The sequence below is a fragment of the Oncorhynchus masou genome, chromosome 28 (genome assembly GCF_036934945.1).
Source record: "Oncorhynchus masou masou isolate Uvic2021 chromosome 28, UVic_Omas_1.1, whole genome shotgun sequence".
Classification (NCBI taxonomy): Eukaryota; Metazoa; Chordata; class Actinopteri; order Salmoniformes; family Salmonidae; genus Oncorhynchus; species Oncorhynchus masou.
In genome coordinates this window covers 79,169,635-79,186,002 of record NC_088239.1, presented here as the reverse complement: position 1 = coordinate 79,186,002, position 16,368 = coordinate 79,169,635, and the positions used below count along the sequence as shown (strand labels likewise).

At 41.6% G+C, this 16,368-nt stretch overlaps 1 protein-coding gene and 1 non-coding gene across 4 annotated transcripts in view; one reads left to right on the top strand and one right to left on the bottom strand.

Moving 5' to 3' along the window:
- The window catches only part of tln1 (talin 1), a 159,258-nt gene extending 146,561 nt beyond the window's left edge, over nucleotides 1-12,697 (bottom strand). For 2 of the 3 annotated variants that reach the window (XM_064943509.1, XM_064943511.1), the window contains exon 1: nucleotides 12,530-12,697. The gene's annotated coding sequence lies outside the window, so the exon portion shown is untranslated. Of the gene's footprint in view, nucleotides 1-12,512 lie in introns of all 3 variants that reach the window. The other variant, XM_064943510.1, reaches the window with a different exon arrangement.
- trnaa-ugc (transfer RNA alanine (anticodon UGC)) lies at nucleotides 9,042-9,117 on the top strand. Its single transcript has one exon. It is a non-coding gene; the product is annotated as a tRNA-Ala (tRNA).
- Nucleotides 12,698-16,368: the final 3,671 nt, after the last annotated feature.

Below are 16,368 nucleotides of genomic sequence, written 5' to 3'. Positions count from 1 at the left end.
CTGTGTCAAACTAATTGTGGTAACATTTGTGACCTGCACTCGCGACAAGGCCGCCGGGCCAGGCAGGCAGCCTGGTGGAGCTGAAGTCAAAGGAGAGTTAACCAGGATACTTTTTTAAAATTTAACTAGGCAAGTCAGTTAAAAACAAATTCTTATTTACAATGACAGCTTACACCAGCCAAACCCGGACGACGCTTGGCCAATTGTGCTCCGCCCTATGGGACTCCCAATCACAGCATATTTGTGATACAGCCTGGATTCGAACCAGGGTGTCGTGACGCCTCTAGCACTGAGATGCAGTGCCTTAGACCAGCTGTGTGACTCGGGAGCCTGGTTCAGCCATATGATAAAAGAGAAAGGCCGTGTTACAATCGGAACGGATACAAGGGACAACCCCCAAGTCACAAAGAACTTTTTTGCAAAGATATCGTCAATTCTGGATTCATTTTCAAATGATCACGTTCAGTCAAATTTGTGAGTTTGACTGATCTAGAAAGCACTAAAGACAACTCATGCCTGAATTGCATGTGTGAACATGACAGTTCTGTGTGTGTCAAAGCGCATCAGGAAGTCAAAGTTGCCTGGTTTTGATAGCACGGTTGTGAGGAAAATTCCAATGGCTAGCATAATGCTGGAGAGCTTGTTCCCAGATGTGTGTGTAGACTAGGTGGTAGCTTGTAAACCAGTGGAGGCTCTTCAAAGGAGGAAGGGGAGGACCTTCCTCAGTAAATTTAATTAAAAAAATATATATATTTTTAAACATAATTGCTATAATAATTGCTATAATAATATATATATTCAAGACTGTGTGTAGTGGTTATGATATGGTTCAGGAATGTTTTTTCGCCTGGTCACATACAGCTGATGTGTTGTGCATTGAAGTCAAGCGAAGAGAAAAGGTGAGAAGAGAGCGCATAGATGCGTGAAGGAATACAACATGGCTGCTATGAAAGTTAATTGTGATCAGGGGTGTATTCATTCTGCCGATTCCGTTCAAAAGTTGATGAAATGGAAGCAAACTGAACGAGGATAAATGTACATTAATTTGTATTTAAAAAAAAAACTAGTTTGCAACTGTTGGACTAATTATTACACCCTAGATCAGCAAGATACAGGCAACAGTGTGCAAGGCGGTATAAAATGTGTCACTACCTGTGTGCACCTACGTTGTAAACTTTCATTCATAGGCTAGGTTGTAGCAACCTCATGATGGGTATAGGGAAAATTATATCATGTAGTAACCTAAACCTATCGCTGTTACATTGAACTGGGTGAATGAAATAGGAATGACAGTCATATAATATGCTGTAAATAAGGCCATGCTCATGAAAAAAAAAAAAGGTTTTGTCCTCCCTCATCTTAAAACAGTACGGACCGCCACTGTTGTCAACACATAGGTGTTGGGGACAGGCCCTCTAATAGGTATTTTACACCGCACTGAATGTCTGTCACAAAAAAAAACGAAATGCCTCCAAGCCTAGCTATCTGGCCACTGTAGCTAGTAACGTTATAATTACATGACAACGGATGTTTCCATGAAGCAGCCTGTTGGGAGTCAATGCAGTCATTAACTAGCTAGCACAACAGCTAGCTAGTTAGCATATCATCCTAACAGTTTCGATAATGTTAGCCAGCTAGCTAAAACTATCCATCTATAGGCTGTATGTAATAGAGTGAATTCAAATTGTTTATTGGTCATCTTGCTAGCTAGTTCTCAAGCTGTGGCCATCTGGCTAGTATCAACATTAGCATTCTACAACAATAGCAGCATTAGCGAAGCTAGCTAGCTAGCCAACATTGGTTAGACCATAAAGCAACACACAGGGACATGCATTGCGAAACAATGCTACTACCACCTTCTGGTTTGGAGTGTTTTAACAAGGTTGAGCAGCTGACGACCTCAAGGTCTTGACTGACGAAACTCTGTTCAGGAGGTGCCAAGTACTATGAGCAAGCAAACTTTAGACAATCCTACCAGTAAGTTGTTTTTTACAGCCTTGTTTGCCAGAGCACTACAACAACACTGCAGATGGTAAGACTTGGGGCAAGCTAAATGCTAAAATGGCATCTAACAGTCAGTAGAGAATCTGGTGGGAAAGGTGACACTTTACCATCTTTAGAGTGAGTAAGTGTTGTCTATGTGCAAGAGATTGCTACAGAACAAGCCCATTTGGTTGATCAACAGTTTAAACAAGGCCTTATAACTTGGCTCCCATCTTGTGATCCTTCCTCAATTCAAACAAAGTATGATGTAACTGAAGTGGACGATTAGAGATGTCAATAAGCTGTCCGGTTATGGCATTTATGGGAGGAGAAAATGTTACAGGGCTGCTTCAGGAACCAGCGAACCTGATGCACACAGCCATGGGACCATGATATGAGCAGTGATGAGAGTTCCACATTCTTGCGCTTTCATTCCCACAGTGAAACAGGAAGTTGATATGCACGTCCTCCTTCATGTTCACGTCGACTGATGTCGGCAAAGACGCAAAGTTCAGCCTCGAGCAAACTATTTTCAACTATATTCTATAACAAAGTAGTTAGATACTTTGAGAGGGTAAAGTATGGCCATGATATTGACAGACAAGAACATAAATTGTATTTCTATCATGGAAAAAGGCGCTTCATTCCAGACAAAGTAGGTTTGTATATTCAATTACAGATGGTTACAGAATTAATTCAATATTCTAGTCAACAAATGTAGGCTATTCATGTAGATATTCTGAGAACTACCGTAACAGCGGAGTGTGTGTTTATATGACATGGCAGCTGATTCTCATCTGAATCCTGAAAAATGTTTGTGAAATAAATGTCTTAATCTTGAAAGATGATTTCTAAAGCACAGGAAAACATAATGAGATGCCAATATCTTCAGTTTTTCAATCCTGTTATTAAATAATACTCCAGTGAGTCAAGACAATACCTTGTAAGGGGAAGACAAGGTAGGGCTACCAGTGGTATGGAGGGGGGGGGGGGCACTCTTACATTCCCAGTCAACTAAACAGTAGTAAACAGAGATATTCCTTTACACACGTCCACTCGAGAATTCGATCAGATGCGTGCTAACAACATACTCTCAAACACAAGCTAACATTTTACTGGTGAGAATGACAATCTCTCCATCTGTCAGGTCTAGACAGAAGACAACACAGTCACTTGACAGATCACAGAGGCCAGTGGCAGGCAGATCTCCTAATGTAAGCAATGACACAGCTAGCGAGCTATGCCAAATATGTGCTAGAGTGTGTGTGTACTGTACGCTTTGCTAGACACTGAAGGGGAACCCGACCGTACACCTAGGCTGAGTAACTTGGTGTAAAAAGAGAGATCTCGTAGGTGTTCCCTTCCAGTGGCTCCTATGTAGACCATGAGGAGGGTCAAGTTTATCCACCACCACATGATTGACAGCGTGTTGTTCAACTTCCAGTAACGGCAGGTAATCTTGTCATGTAGGCTTTCTGCCGGTAAGGTAAAACATCATTCTTAGAAGCCAGGGGGTTAATGAAAAATAATATGATGAACAAAAACTTACATACGAGAATACAGTAGTTAGTCTGAGGGCAATTCTGACACTACCAGGAAACAATGTATCCAGTCCTAATCCACCTCATTCTTTATTTTAATTTAACTAGGCAAGTCAGTTAAGAACGATTTTTTATCTACAAATGATGGCCTACCCCAGCCAAACCCTAACCCGGATGACACTGGGCCAATTGTGCGCCACCCTATGGGACTCCGAATCAAGGCTGGTTGTGATACAGCCTGGAATCAAACCAGGGTCTGTAGTGACGCCTCTAGCACTGAGATGCAGTGCCTTAGACCGCTGCGCCACTCGGGAGCTCCATTCAACTCAACTTTTTGTCAGAAACATTACAAAACTGTACAATTGTGGCCTTTATAACTACCTACTTTTTAGTGTAGCTCAACAAGCAAATGATGTAGACAAAGTGCACAAGCCCCCACAAAGCTAATGCATGAAGTAACTTTAAAATTAAAAGCACTGCCGCTGGTTGCTGAAGCTTAATCAAATACATTGTGTAAAAGTGCACTGGAGCTTTTACACAATGGGGGGGGGATGATCAGCATCATAAACGATGATCTTGGACTGACTGAACTCGCTGGCATTTGAACACACAGTGAGCCCATTAGCAGAGTCAGGAATGCAAAACAAATGACTTATTTAGCTGGAGAAATAACAGTGCATGTTGCCTTGACCAAATTTGGCTGGCTGAAAACACTGACATGGAGCAGCCTGCGAAACACACACACACACACACATCTTCTAAACATGAGTGAGAGTGAGCAAGGACACATACTGTACTGACATCAATTCAATCTAGGGTTTCTTTACTTATACTGTGCAAATAAAATCTTAAAATGCAACATGCAACAATTAACAATTTTATTGAGTTACAGTTCATAGAAGGAAATCAGTCAATTGAAATAAATTCATTAGGCCCTAATCTATGGATTTCACATGACTGGGGAGCCAGGCCCAGACAATCATAATTAGTTTTTCCCCACCAAAGGGCTTTATTACAGACAGAAATACTCCTCAGCGCACCCCCCCCCCCCCCCCTCCCCCAAATCAGACGATCCCGCAGGTGAAGAAGGCGGATGTGGAGGTCCTGGGCTGGCATGGTGACATGTGGCCTGCGGTTGGAGGCCGGTTGGATATACCTTTAAAATTCTCTAAAACAACGTTGGAGGCGGCTTATGGTAGAAAATGTACTTTAAAATCTCTGGCAACAGCTCTGTTGGACATTCCTGCAGTCAGCATGCCAAATGCACACTCCATCAAAACGTGGCATTGTGCTGTGTAACAAAACTCCACATATTCGAGTGGTCTTTTATTGTTTCCAGCATAAGGTGCACCTGTGTAATGATCATGCGGTTTAATCTTGATGATCCATCCACTTGACAGGCATGGCATATCTTGGCAAAGGAGAAATGCTCACTAGCTGGGATGTAAAACAAATTTGTGCACAAAATTTGAGAGAAATAAGCTTTTTGTGATTATGGAAGATTTCTGGGATCTTTTATTTCAGCTCATGAAACAAACACTTTACATGTTGCGTTTATATTTTTGTTCAGTATAGCTTGCCAATCTGTTACTGTACAGTACAACCAGGGCTACATTTTTTTAACGCTATTTATTCATTTAAAAATGTGCAATATGCAGAAATCGCTCCCCCATTTCCTGGTTGCTAAAATTCTAATAGTTTGTCTTATTTCAGTTTGTGACAAAACAAGCAATATATAATGTAGAGAATCATTGTACCATCTAAACCACTGTGAAATATATTTTCAACAACCAAAAATATTGCATTTTTAGCTGGTGTACAAAACCGAAAGTAAAAGACGCAAAAACGGTACTTAAGAACGGGAAACATAAAAATAGTGCACATAGAACGTATCTACAGCTTCTTAGACTTGCTTTCAAGTCTTTTGAAAGATCTTTAAGTCTATAAGTCACATTTATGTTATTTTGGTGAGCTCGCCCAAAAAGTGACATATTGCAGCTTCAAAGCTATTTATTAAGGCTATGGTTCAGCCAAAACTGCCACAATGTGCTCTTCCCAATGTGAGCATGCCTCAAAAGGTGGGGCCAAATTCAGAGGTGCAAATAGTGGCAGTTATGGCACATTTGAATTCTGTTGTTGATGTCTGTAAACAGGAAGTTGCCTCACTGTGTACAATGATGTCATAGTGCTTAGTGCACCTTTTAACAAAGGGACCTGTAAATGTAGGTGGTACAGAGTGGATATCAAAGATGGGTGGGAGCAGTCCTAATACTCTTTTATTGGCTGTAAAGGTTCCACATGACTTTCCTGTTGACGTTGCCAGTCTCCCGCCCACGGGGCTTCCTCAGGGGAAGCTCTGAATGGCTGTCCAGGGAGAACATCCTGAGGCCATGTGGTCACTGTGCCAGGGGTCACTGTGGATCTGACTTCAGAAAAGGCCTAATGGCAGAGACCAGCTGGGACAATGCAACAACATGAACATCCCTTCACTCTACAATGTTCCCCTTCCATTATTGAAATGAGCTACTGAGCTAACTCTCTCTTGCTCTGACATCTTACAAAATATTTGGCTTCAATCGATCTCAAATTGGTTGTAATGGAATATTCTAGTTTGTGAGGATGTAGCATCAGAGAAACATGACAGTGATACATTTGATACATAGTTGCATTGTCTTGCAAAACCTACCTTTTCTCTGACTCATGCACTCAGTTGGTTGACGTCACACATATACAGTAATTCCCCGGGAGGATACGTATAATCATGCTATCCAGGAAGACATCCACCAGCCTAGACGGCGCTTTAGGAAAATACCAATATGTAATCTTTCACCTGCTTTGAATAGCCAGAAGTGATCATGGTAGGTGTAATGCAAATACAAAAAAATAAAAAATAAAAAATAAATAAATAAAATAAAAAAATCGCTGGATATGAGTAGCAGTACAACTCACAGTCAGCACAGTGGGAAAAAGAAAATTCTGTTGTAAACAGACATTCATTCACTCTGCACAAATGGGGAGTTTGGCAAACACTATGGAACACCACTGTTTTAGACCATTCCAATTAAGATCAGCTATGAAATATACAAAGTGCAATTTTGGCCCACAATGCAATAGTCCTGTACTTCCACATTGCTATTTTCATAAATAGATCTTCACTGTTGAATTTGATTAGATATTCAGGTTCTCAAAAAAGGTCATGCTCACTTCCATAATTTTGAGCAGCCAGCGTTTGAAATATACCAGAACAGGAAATGTGTATTTCACAGTGGATTCAAATGGCCGTTGTGAGTGAGATCATAACTTTTGCTTGAGTCAATCTTTTTTCCCTCCAAAGTTATACACAATCTGAACTTGCAAAGCAACAGCCAGGGCCAGCATCGACTGTGCCTTTTAATGTTGAGATATGGCTGGATAGATTTCATAAATTTTCTTTAACAGTCTGCAAACTGTCCAAATGATATGTTTGGGTATTCTGCAAAAGATGATTGGGAGTAACATTGTCTCAGTGGAGTCTTTTGCCAAAACAGAAGGTGAGACTTTAAATGATGAAAAGGGGAAATTAATCACAAAACATAGCAGATCAGATCTTGTTCCCTAGCCCATACCGGTTCTCTCTTTCTGTTCCTCCGTATTACCCTCATCTATTCATCTCTCAGGTTTTCTTATTTGGTCTCTGAGATTACCAAGAACCCTTCCTTAAGGTGTGGGCTAACATGGGAACTTCAAAAAGATTCCTGACCTAAATATAACATTTAACTGCAAGACCCATGCTGCTTAGGAGTCTAGACATGTACCGTGATATCTACGCTCAGCGGTAACATGCCTATTTAAACCAAGGGAGCCTGTCCATTTGTTGATTTTATAGTGATGATGAAAAGATTGACACAGTTGCATAATGCAATATTATATTGATATTTGACTTCAATTATAAAAATAAAAAATGTAAATTGTAAATGTTTTGCTACGGTAGGTAGCGTTGGCAAGCGCTAGTCGGCTGTACCGGCACCAAAACTCCAATATTTTTCATCCTATAGCTTGTTCTCAATCTTCTTTTTAAATATTGAGCTAGCCTGTTTTTAGGACTAATTTCCCTGACTGACCAAAACTAGTTCTCATGCTGTCTCTTATCTCTCTGCAGCAGACATATAGTGAGCAATTAGTTTGGAACATCAAAATCGCAATAAAATCCCAGGATCGAATCACAATACATATAGAATCGTGACAATAGCAATATATATCGTATCGGCACCTAAGTATCATGATAATATCGTATTGTGAGGTCCCTGGCAATTCCCAGCTGTATTATTTTACGTAGTAAATATTTTTATATTTAACTAGGCACGTCAGTTAAGAACAAATTCTTAATTACAATGACAGCCTACCGGGGGAACAGTGGGTTAACTGCCTTGTTCAGGGGCAGAACGACAGATTTTTACCTTGTCAGCTCGGGGATTCAGTCCATCAACCTTTCGGTTACTGGCCCAACGCTCTAACCACTAGGCAACCTGCCTCTAACCACTAGGCAACCTGCCTCTAACCACTAGGCAACCTGCCTCTAACCACTAGGCAACCTGCCTCTAACCACTAGGCAGTGTTCAAGATATCAAATATGTTGTTTTTTTTTTAAGTGCAAAAAAAAAAAAAAAAAGTTCTTTCTCCATTGCAATATCTCTCTCCTGCTTGTATTTACCATTTGAGAGAATGAAGCCCTTCAGTTTGTTTGGAGAGTGTCAAAACATTATAGAGAGAAAACATTCTTGAGAACATGCATACTTGCCATGGTCAACGGGATTACTCACCTGTACAAACGCCTGTCAAACAACCATGCAGTCACATGCTGCCGTGTCAAATGGGTGCTTCGAGCACATCTTGGAGGCAAAACGTATGTGACCTTAGCAGTTTTAACTTAAGACAAAACAGTTAGAAATGGTGTACCAACAGGAATAGAAGTAATGTTGCACCACCACAAGGGTGGTTCTACCATTTTAAAAACTGCCATTTTTACAGCACAAGAAATACCACAGTATTTTAGCTGGCAAGCACCCTTACGCATCATCTTGCAGCAGTGGAACCCTTGAGTGATTCCAACAGCTCGGCCTAGTCTAGAGCCATGTCTCTCCCTTGGGAAGTTAGTTATGTTTCCTGTCCATAGGATTAAAGATATTTCTGCAGTAGGAGCTCATTGCTATAAATTCCCTAAAAATAACTACATTACACATCCACAAGTTTAACATAAAACCTGTAGTTATGTGATGGAGTGAATGCAGGGCATTGGGTTTGATGCCTCTTAAAGATGCTGCAGTGGACAGGAGAATCATAAATGACTATTAACTGCTGAAGAATGTGTTGTTAGGCCAATATATAGGTCCTTGGAGATACTCAGAGACATTTGTTGTTTGTATGAGTAGGTCCCTGTATAGGAGTAGGTCCCTGTATAGGAGTAGGTCCCTGTATAGGAGTAGGTCCCTGTATAGGAGTAGGTCCCTGTATAGGAGTAGGTCCCTGCCAACATGACATGGTCCTGTGTGGCTCAGTCGGTAGAGCATGGCGCTTGCAACGCCAAGCGTCGTGGGTTCGATTCCCACTGGGACCACCCATATGTAAAAGTAGTGGCCCCAGCCGACTTGTAAGTCGCTTTGGACAAAAGCGTCTGCTAAATGGGATATTATTATTATTATTATTATTTAGGCAAGATGGGAGCCATGAGATGAGAATAGTCAGACCCCAGATATGTTGAGAGACCAGAGTAGCCTGGTCCCAGATATGTTGAGAGACCAGTGTAGTTTGGTCTCAGATGTTAATGCCGTATAGCAAACATCTATGGTCACCTGTTTATAAACCGATCTGGGACCAGGCTAGATCCAGGGGTGGAGCAGGGGCGCCTCCCACAGTGCACCTTTCTTGTGTAGTGTGAAGGTGCCCCTAGACACTGATCTTGGTACAGTTTAGCATTTTCCCCACTAATGGTTAAGGTTAGGATTCATGAAACTGATCCTAGATCTGTACCTAGGAGAAACATCAGCCCGTACCCACCTCTCTGCTGCTGAGGAATCAGCAGAATCCCCCTGCAGCACCCACACACCCATGAGGACAAAGGAGGCCTTCATTCCCCCAGAGCCATGTACAATACCACACAGTTGTGGCCCTCAATAGCAACCTTGTTACCCAGGGGAGAGTCTGTGGCACATGCTGCTCCTAGCCTTGCCTTTGTCTGAGGCAGAACTGGCTACGGTCATCGGCAGTATAACGCATTGCCATTCACACTTTAATGGAGTGGCAATGGGGGCCATTGAGTAGCTTTCACTTTCAAAACCTATATCGAAGTTGAAAAGAAACAGTGCAGCTATTTTACAATTTCTGGGCAGAAAGTACAGGGCACATTTAGGACATAGCCCATGTCCAGGTTCTGTAACACCTGGATCAAAATGCACTGACTGAGACACTTGCAACAGGGGCTCTATAATACAAAAAAACTGTATGTACAATACATTGCTTCATGTGTTCTCATGTGTGATCTCTTATGAATACCTTCAGACAAACTAAGCCATGTAAAGAATCAGACCAGTAACGGACCAGCAGACACCAGTGATGTAATTCATGATGAACATGCACAATACACGCCATAGAAATAGAATGACTAGTAAGTGCACTTCTCGATGGCCTTGAGGCTCCATGACAGAGGAGCAATGTAATAGTTTAAAATGCATCCAGTCTAACTTCTGATACTGACAATAGCTTTACAGGATTAAAATAGGCATGGAAATAAAACCAACATGCTGTTGGGCTGAATCACTCAACTCCTCATTGACGATGCACCGACTCATCTATTGAGCCTCTCTCAGTGTTCAATAGATACATGAAGTCCTGTTTGGCATATTGTCTTTAATAAAGGCTTTTGTTGGTTTCTGGGCCACAGAAAAACAAACAAAAGTGGGCCCTTTGTTGGCTTTTTGATTTTTCCATCATAGAAACATAAAATGCCGAACATGAGTGTTATGGATGGACCATTTTCAGCTATGATGGTTAGACTACAACATCCACTTGTTTTATGTTATAAACACTTTCTTGTGAACGTTATGAAATAACCAGATAAGTACAAACATGACAACTGACATTTTGTGAAAACACTTTTACCCTCCCTGTTGCTCAACAACGACCGTTTCTTTCAATAACCTAAACGAGGCACACATTCAAAACAGAATTGAATTCACAATACAAGCACAGAGACATGATTGAACTGAATGCTCTCTCAACCACCGATTAAAGAGTAACAGACAGTGAAACAGTGGAGAGCCTCAGGCAAAACCAAGCTTCTGACACTATCAGTCACACAAGACCGACTACTGGCCTAGGCTAGCCTCAAATAAATTATAATTATTGCTGTGTCATGAGCAATTTCTCAATGGCACCCGTCCCCCTCCCCACCAACTGTCACACGGCTGTGATGAGTGACTGTGCGCTGCTCAAGGACAGTGGTTGTTGGCTTTAATAATTAGGGTCTGTGTGCTCTTCCCGTCATTCTTTTTTCATTGAAACAGTTAACTGTTTAATCCAATTTATTTACTAGTTGACAATTTATAGAACTCGGCATTGCACGTGTCCTAACAGTAAGACATATTGTAATAAAACCAGGCTAAGGTGTCGACACACATTGCAGAAAAAAAACACAGAAAACGGTATAAAAAGAGTAGACTGTACAAAACCATAAAACTACCCCCCCCCCAATGTAGCAAGAATGTAGAAGTGCTGTTCTGAAGTCCACTGTGTGCCTTACTGCCTTCCCAAAGAACATTTACATGTAGCAACAGGAAACATGCCCTGCCGCGTTACCTGAAAACTGCTGAGTCTCGCTAGGCCCTATCAAATCCCTCACCTGCAGGCATATATCAATCACATTGCTAGCTATTCATTGGCTCCATTTCTCCTGAGCCACATGTGTCCCCACAGCTACATAGTTTGTTCTGTCACACGGAAATGGTGACGCCACACCCCATCTTGGTGTTGGAATTCACACCCAGAGGCTGCATATTTTCTCTAGCTTGTTTGACAACTGCAGAACACACACGAGGCATTGAAACATTATTGAAGAAGTTAAGGCAATCCAAACTACAACAATGGAAAAAGATTAATCAACCAAAACTAGACCATGGAACACTTATTTGAAATGTGAATCTGTGTTAGGTAGGCTTCTCTATAGACAAAGCAAGGGTGCAAAAGGCATTGGGTTACACAATGACTGCTGTTAACTACATATACAGTAGCTTGTTATTTGAAGCCAAATAGACACATTTTCATACAGGTTGGATACCATATTCTGGCTTCATGTAAAGTTTTAAGAACGACCAGTCAAATGAGGTAACTGTTTACAGACAGCTACCCAACTCAGGCTGGCTGCCCAGAATATGAATATAGGTAGTGGTGATGACAGTGGCTGAGCCAACCAACAGTGCGAATGATACAAAGTAACACACCTTAAATGTAGTCTAGAGATTTAGGACGTGACACGGATACATTTGGCTAGGATTGTAGGCTGACCTAGTTGTATGGTTGTAGGGCAAATTCACTGCATACCAAAATGTACAGCGTGTTATGTGTTTAATTAATACAAATTCATTTTTTGCTTCTTTATTTACGAGCAATAGGCCAAGAACTGATATGTAATGCATGTATTCATGCCTTGAGGCACTGTTTCGCTTCCGTATTTAAAACACTTCTCTAGCTACAAAGTTCCAGGAAATCGAAGTAACGATACAATGTTCAGTTTACGTATTGTTACATTCTCGTTTCAAAATCAAATTCTTTTCTTCTTCGATATGAGCTACGACTAGGCTACTGCTCTGAAATATTTGTCAAGAGGTAGCCTATTCGGCCCTCAAACTATTCGAAGTGCATAACTCGGTGAAGTGTAGAGAATGGAGGAGTTGAAAACTTCAAAATCGGACTTGACGTCACGCGCAGTCAGGCATAGTTCTGAACTAAAACACGTACATTGTATCTCGACTCACCTCTTAGTTCCTCTTCCAGCGAAGATTTCCCGCTTTCAAAGGTGAAATATCGAAATTAAATCCCTTTCTCCAGCAGAAATGGTGTTCTAAATGCTGGTAAATGTCAGATAGTGATTTTTCAACTCCCTCCCTAGTCCCGTTCTTTAGAGGCGGTGGTACAAACTCCACCCTTCAGCGACTCAAAACCACAGCACAATATGATGCAGGCATGGGGCGGTGTATCAGGGGGACTCAGAACTTGTGGATTTCGTGTAAATCAACGTCAACTTTTCTATTAAACCGCAACGTCACTGGATTATTTATGAATGACACATCTAGCCTAACAAGCCCCATTTTAAAAAGTCGACTAGTTACCAAATGCAGAGATTTGGTTACATCCGTCACCTCACCCGCAAATAGATCAACTTCAAAGTAGTTTACTGTATTATGATAGTATAGCCACCAATTAATATAACATATTAGACATCATTTGAAAGGAAATCGTAACGATAGGCCATTGACCAAAGGTCCTCCACATCAGGTCTAAAACATAACAGGTCAGCGAGGAATGTCATTTTGCGTCTGCTCTAGAAAACCGCAGAAATGCTGCCACCATTTGGTATAACAGTGCGTCTACAGGTGTATAAATCTGTAAAATGGTGGAAAAGTTGTGCAACAAATCAAATCAAATTTTATTTGTCACATGCTTCGTAAACAACAGGTGGAGACTAACAGTGAAACGCAAAAAAAGGATCAATGCAGATAATCCGGGTAACCATTTGATGAGCTATTTAGCAGTTTTGTTTAGCAGTCTTATGGCCAGTGGTAGAAAAAGTACCCAATTTCCATACGGACTTGAGTAAAAGTAAAGATACAATATTAGAAAATGACCCAAGTGAGTCACCCTGTAGAATACTACTTGAGTACAAGTCTAAAAATATTTGGTTTTAAATATACTTAACTATCGAAAGTAAATGTAATTGCGCAAATATACTTCAAAATTAAAAGTAAAACTAATTTAAAATTCCTTAATTTTCTTGTTTTATTAATTTACAAATAGCCAGGGGCACACTCCAACACTCAGACATAATTTACAAACTAAGCATTTGTGTTAGGTGAGTCCACCAGATCCGAGGCATTTAGGGATGACCTTGGATGTTCTCTTGATAAATGTGTGAATTTGACAATTGTCCTGTTCTGCTAAACATTCAGAATGTAACAAGTACTTTTGGGTGTCAGAGAAAATGTATGGAGTAAACATGACTTTACACCACTGCTTATGGCATGGAGGTCAATGCTGCTCAGGGTCCTGTTGGTTCCAGACTTGGTGCACTGGTACCGCTTGCCATGCAGTAGCAGAGAGAACAGTCTATGGCTTAGGTTAACACCTTGCAGTCCTGCATTATTTCAACCAAGTGCAGAGGTGACAACACCTCAGAAATCAGGATGCTTGACTTACAAATCAACCTTTGAGTAGGGTGAAAGTTTAACACCTTTTTACCTATTGGATACAGGTATTAGCATTGATGGCATTCACTGTACAGATAGGCAGATGTAGCCTGTAGTGGCATAGTTATATTTATAGACTTGTGGATTGGGCTATATTACTGATAGTTTATTGTTCAGTGTTATACTGAACCTCATCAGGTGCTATCCAACAGCAACAGGCGTTGGTCCACCCTGTTGCATGTGTGGTTTGTGTGTTGTTGGATCAGATCCAAGATCTTTTATGAAGTCACAGAGACAACCATCACTTCATCTCCTCACCATTCTAGGTAATTAGAAGACGAGGGGATGGCTGCCATTTGTGAGGTCATAAAGAAATGCATAACAGCACCATGATATCACTCCAGTAAACATTACAACAAGCAAGTCTCGCCGCAAATAAGACTCACAACTCGGCTACCTCTCTAGAGTGTGGTTACCATTTTATTTTCTCTACGGTTTGATTGACATGATGATGATGATTTCCAGATTTGTTTTCTGCTTTATTGTCCTGTTGATGATCTTCAACATCAAGCCTCTAGATCTTGAGGCCCTCCAGAACACCCTGATGTCTCTCATGGTCCCCAAACGATGGGCCAGCACACTGTCCCTGCAGGTGGACCTCTTCACGGATGTGGACAATTTTGTCATTCAGCTATACGAGGCCACCACTATGCCACCGCACCACCAGAGGACCAGGGAGGCTCCAACCAGAACACCTTTGACCCAGGAACCGGTTCCTACTGTGACCCAGTAAATGCTTCTAACAACACTTTTGCCCCAATAAGTGATTAAGCCTTACTGGTAGTGTGGGATGAATAACACCCACCAGGTGAGAACCTGGAAGGCCATCATTCAGCCCCCAGATGAATGACTGGCTCAGGACCCAACCAGGAACTGCTCCCACCTCTGGCCCAGGAAACTGACCATCCAGATGGGCATCATCCATGTGCTGGGTAATTTGATCCAAAACATGACAGCCAACTGACCACAGCAATAAATCACCACCACCACGAGAAAACCCCTGGAAGAAAATGGAACAATAGTGACACAGCAATGCTTCCCCACCAACAAACCCCTCTGGCCCAGGAACCACTTTGAGAAAACACCTCTGGGCCCGGGTGGAAGGCAGTGGGTGGAAGGCTTGAAGTGACTCTGCTCAGACCCTTGAAAAGATCTCCTGCCTCCTGGGAGCCTCAAGAGACCTCTACAGGTATGTTGTAGCAATATGAAAGAGCACTGTGGGCTGAGGATATTTTCAGAACGACAAATAATAATTGCATTAGCATCACTTTAATAACATACATGTGTATTTAACAGAGGCATTTTCTATCGAATTGAAGCCTAACTTTATATTAATACCTGATTTCCTCTTAGACTATCAAGAAAGCAGAGTTTGGCAAAGGAGAGGACAAAGCACGGTGTAAGTCAAAGACTGCTCTGAAGATCAGAATGTCTGATCAGAAATCTTGATATAGGCAGCTGGCTGTCGAAACGTTTAATTCATTAAATCTATTATATTGGATCAATAGATTGTTCTGTTTATTTCCTTCAAAGATCATTCATATATTTAAAAAAAAAATACATGTAATCTAAACTGAACAAAAATAAAAATGTAAATTGTTGGTCCCATGTTTCATAAGCTGAAATAAAAGATTCCAGAACGTTTCCATATTTATTTCTCCTTTGCCAAGATAATCCATCCACCTGACAGGTGTAGCATATCCAGAAGCTGATTAAACAGCATGATCATTACACAGGTGCACCTTGTGCTGTGGACAATAAAAGGCCACTCTAAAATGTGCAGTTTTGTCACAAAACACACTGCCACAGATGTCTTAAGTTTTGAGGGAGCGTGCAATTGGCATGCTGACTGCAAGAATGTCCACCAGAGCTGTTGCCAGAGATTTTGAGGTTAATTTCTCAACCATATGCTGCCTCCAATGTCGTTTTAGAGAACTTGGCAGTACGTCCAACCGGCCTCACAACAGCAGACCACGTGTAACCATGCCAGACCAGGACCTCCACATTCGGTTTCTTCACCTGCTGGATTGTCTGAGACCAGCCACCCGGACAGATGATGAAACTGTGGGTTTGCACAACTGAAGAATTTCTGCACAAACTGTCAAACATCGTTTCAGGGAAGCTCATCTGGGTGTTTGTTGTCCTCACCAGGGTCTTGACCTAACTGCAGTTTGGTGTCGTAACCGACATCAGTGGGGAAATGCTCACCTTCGATGGAGAAGTATGATCTTCACGGATGAATCCTGGTTTCAACTGAAACTGAAAAGATTTGACAAATCTAGGGATGTTACCCAGGCCAGCTGGTCGTTCGTTCTATTGGTTCGGTTGCCAGAGACGCGACCCAGTCGCTC